Raw genomic sequence first — 4,318 nt, 5'->3', positions numbered from 1 at the left:
ACGCGAAAAGCGAAGCTTGAATTTACGGGTATGTCCCTCTTTGGCAAATGTACTTTCAAGATGGAGAAGCAACATGGCGACCGCCATCCGAACCCTCAACACGTATGTATTTTCAATGGTATATTATAAAATTACAAGAATGCATTATTTCTTGAAAGAAGTAAATATACATTATTGAGCACATATATTTTTAAAAGAACTAAGTGATTTTAGCTAAGAATAAACTAAAAAAGTTACACAGTGTAGCTTTAAATACAATAATACACTAACACAATACACTATGTCTACTAAAAAAATGTAAACATGTCTCAAAATTCACTATTTTTCCTAAACACTAACATATGTTCTCATACCAACAGGAACATTTTGTCATTCATAGCACAATGTCATAAAAACACTAACATCCAATGGAAATACAGAAACTGCATTATTTTATATGTGTCAGGTCTACCCTTATTCAATAGAAAGTATATATTATTGGGCGGCAGTGGCTCAGTGGTTCATGTAGGTTGTCTACAAACCGAAAGGTTGGTGGTTCAATCCCCGGTTCCACCTAACCAAGTGTCGAAGTGTCCATGAGCAAGACACCTAACCCAACAAGATGGCGCCTTACATGGCTGACATTGCCGTCGGTGTATGAATGGGTGAATGTAAGGCAAAATGTAAAGCGCTTTGGATGGCCATAGGGTCTGTTAAAAAGCGCTATATAAATGCAGTCCATTGATCATAGATTGTGATTTTCACTGCAGTTTCTTCTGAAGCCTCTCCACATTTTTTGTTGTTGTTGTTGTGTTTAGTAAATTGCATGAATTTTGTTTCTTTTGCTGCAGAAATGCAATACAAAAAAATGACCCATCTCAGAGTAGCTTTATAGAATGCCCTTCAGTTTTATTTGAAGTTGTTTTCAGTCGCTAACAAGCACTTACCCATACTTCAGATACTTTTTCTAAACTCTTAAGACAGACTTACACCTACAAAACACAATTGGCCAAATGGATATATTTATTCTCAAAAACACATTTTGTTAAATATATACTAACTCTTCATTTCAAAATAGAACACATCTTTCTCTGCACACAATAACTTTACCAAAACACTGGAAATCTGACTCAAAATGGAATTATTCATTCAAAGAATAGCACTTGTTTTCATTTCACAAGGTACATGTAGTCGATCACGATCAAAGTACACCAGGTTTCAAAATTCTGGCTATTGTTAACATTACAAAAACTGCATAGACTTTTATGTTTCAATTTTACAGGTATTTGCATGCAAAACATGCAATCCTCCGTTTTTACACTAAATTTCTTGGTTGGGAACTGTATGTCCACATGTACAGTAATGTTCACATTCTAAATCATTCTAGTAAAAAACAAATCAGTTTTTTTTTTCTTTACTGTTTACTACAGGGGGTACAGTAGATACATGGTATGAAAGAACAGAAAAATGTTTTACAGTATTGCTTACAGTGAACAAAATATCCATTAAACACACAAGAACATTTAAAAAAAAAACAACAACAGCAAAAAAGCCCAGATATTAAAAAAAAAGGGGGGGGGGGGGTGCTGGGGAGGACAACAAAAAAAGCACAAAATTACTGTGTTTAATCTCTGCGATTTTCAGGGTTAGGCCACATGTTTTCATCAACATCTCTTCTGATATTATCCAAGTCGATGCACCTGGGATAAGACCACTTGGTATGTCAGATTCACCCTTGGCAATTACGAAATGTGATGTCCCTGCAGCCAGCATCCATGGCTTCAAGGAGGGACATCTGTTCATGTGGCTGATGGTCATAAACCTTCCACCTCCATGCAGAAAAGAACTCCTCTATGGGGTTGAGGAAAGGTGAATAGGGCTCCTTGACTCTCTCACTGTTCCTCTCAAAGGGAACAGTGTAGAGCTGCTTCATCCGCACTCTGTGTTTGGACAATGCCCGCGTAATGGTTGTGAGGATAATGCTTTCGATATTGTCAAAAATCTCATGGTCCTCCACAATACTAGTTTGAATATCTTGCGGTTTTGTTGCATTATTTTCAAGAACCATGTCTACAATGGCAAGCTCTTGATCATTATTGAGGAGCTTTCCTCTTCTCCCAGAAGGTGGAAGACGTTGTATTCTTTAGAGGGACAAACCATTCTACATATGCATTACTGTATGACCTTATTGACATGTCAAGTGAGAATAGAATTATTATCAGCTGAGATATATTATTTTTGAACTGATAGCATTGCTGAAGCAGCGTTTTTTATACTGGATCTAAGGTTTGGAATATTGTTTTTTCTATTGTGGGATGTTGTGTGTTAGAATTTGTTAATACAACAAAAACAATCCATAATTTTGTTGGGAGGTATAGCTTGTCTGTTAAGAAAATGTAAGCATTGTTGAAATGTGTTCACTCACTGCATATTGTGTGAAAACGACATGAGATGTGTGAATGGTATGGCCACAAAAGACTGATGCTGTGATAATTGTGTTTAGAGATTTGAAACTGATTGGACAAACGCTTGTTACAAACTGAAAAAAAAAAACTGTAATTATCAGCTATCGCCACGTTGACTATAGCAAGTTCATGTTCTTCATTTAGGAGCTATCCTCTGCCCACTGAGTGAGGTAGATATTGAATCTTTAGATAGAAAAAATACAGTTACATGTTAGAGACCAGAGGCATACAGTCACTGTAATACATGGCAAAAGTATTTACACTTTGCAGTTGGAGAAGCCCTTAAACAATACCCTACCTGTTGGTTTTTTGAAAATTTTGGATAATGGATACCACCGTGTCCCAGCTGAGATTTGGCTGTACTCATATCATACTCTGTATGATAGCCTATGGTTTATGACATGGTCTATGACAGTAGCTCTTATTTTTATCAGTTACCCTAATTCTGGCCCTTCATTGAGCACCACCATGCATTCTAACTCCTCAATCTCTACCTTGTCCAATCCTTTCTCTTGTCCTGGTACTCATCTTCCTCTCCAGCATGCAGGCATTTTTCTTACTTTCTTTGTGTTGCTCTATATTGTTCTTTTTTCACACAAGATGAGCCCAAAGACGCCCGAGTTTACTGTATATGGCCATATGTGAATAAAAGAACATTAACACCTGAACCCATTCCTAGACGAAAATCAGCTGTGATTTATATATTTGCATAACTTCAGCTGTTTCTCAGTTACAATGGAATAAAATACAGGGTATATATATATATATATTTCAATTCACACTACTTGTCATGACTTTGACATTCACATGACTTATGTTTAGAACATGGTGTTGTCTGTTCTGACATACAGTGTTAAAGCACTGGTAAATTTGGCAGAAAAAAATACATTGTTTTGGTCTTGTTTGAGCTTTTGTGTAAAAGAAATTCAAGCATTTTAAATTTGTGTTAACTATATGCATTTTGTGTAAAAGCAACAATGAATGTGTTAATAGTATAGCCTACACAGACAGATGTTGTGCTAACTGTGTTAAGAGTTTAGGAATTTTTTTAAAAGTTATTGACAAATTTGTCATAGCAATTGTAAAAAAAACTGTAAACCTGGTGTTCGGGACTGTGGGACCCGTTTTCATTTTTTTTATCAAAATAAAAATTATACGATTAATTATTTTTTTCAAACTGAGACTCATTGGCCTTGGCTCATTTTCTGTGAGGAATATATTTTGAACACACACACACCTACACATTTATATTACACACAGGATGTTCGGGTCCACTGGACCTGGGTCTAATAAAAGTGTGGGAATTGTAGGTCCTGTGTACATTTACTCTGTCCTTCTCCTGTCATGGCCTGCTGTTAGTGTGTGTGTGTTCATGTATATGGTTTATGAGGACACAAATGTGTATAATGACATGGGTATTACAACGTAAACATGATTTATGACGACATCTGTGTCCTCATACTAAACATACTAAATGGTGTTTTTTGACATTCAAAAATTGCCAAACGTTTTCTGTGATGGGTAAGTTTAGGATAAGGGTTAGTGTAGGGGGATAGATTATACAGTTTGTACATGTTTGTAGAAAAAAAACATTATGCCTATGGAAATTAACCATACACCATATATCCAAGACTTTCCGACTTTTCAAAAGGCTTATAAATCATGCAGAATAAGTTTTTTTGAAAAAAGTAAAAATGCAGAATGTTTCCTGTGATGGGTTTAGGGGCAGAGAGAGAGAGTGTGTGTGTGTGTGTGCACGCGCACGTGTGTGTGAGGGAGTGTGAGTGTGTGTGTCCGCTCCAGCTCTGCTCTAGCTCTGCTCCGGGTTCACAATTTCCCACTTTCTGCTCCACTCCTCGCTCACTGATATCAGA

The sequence above is a fragment of the Pseudorasbora parva genome, chromosome 11, assembly GCF_024679245.1.
Source record: "Pseudorasbora parva isolate DD20220531a chromosome 11, ASM2467924v1, whole genome shotgun sequence".
Taxonomy (NCBI): Eukaryota; Metazoa; Chordata; class Actinopteri; order Cypriniformes; family Gobionidae; genus Pseudorasbora; species Pseudorasbora parva.
The sequence above is the reverse complement of the archived record's forward strand: the minus strand, read 5'-3'. Positions refer to the sequence as shown.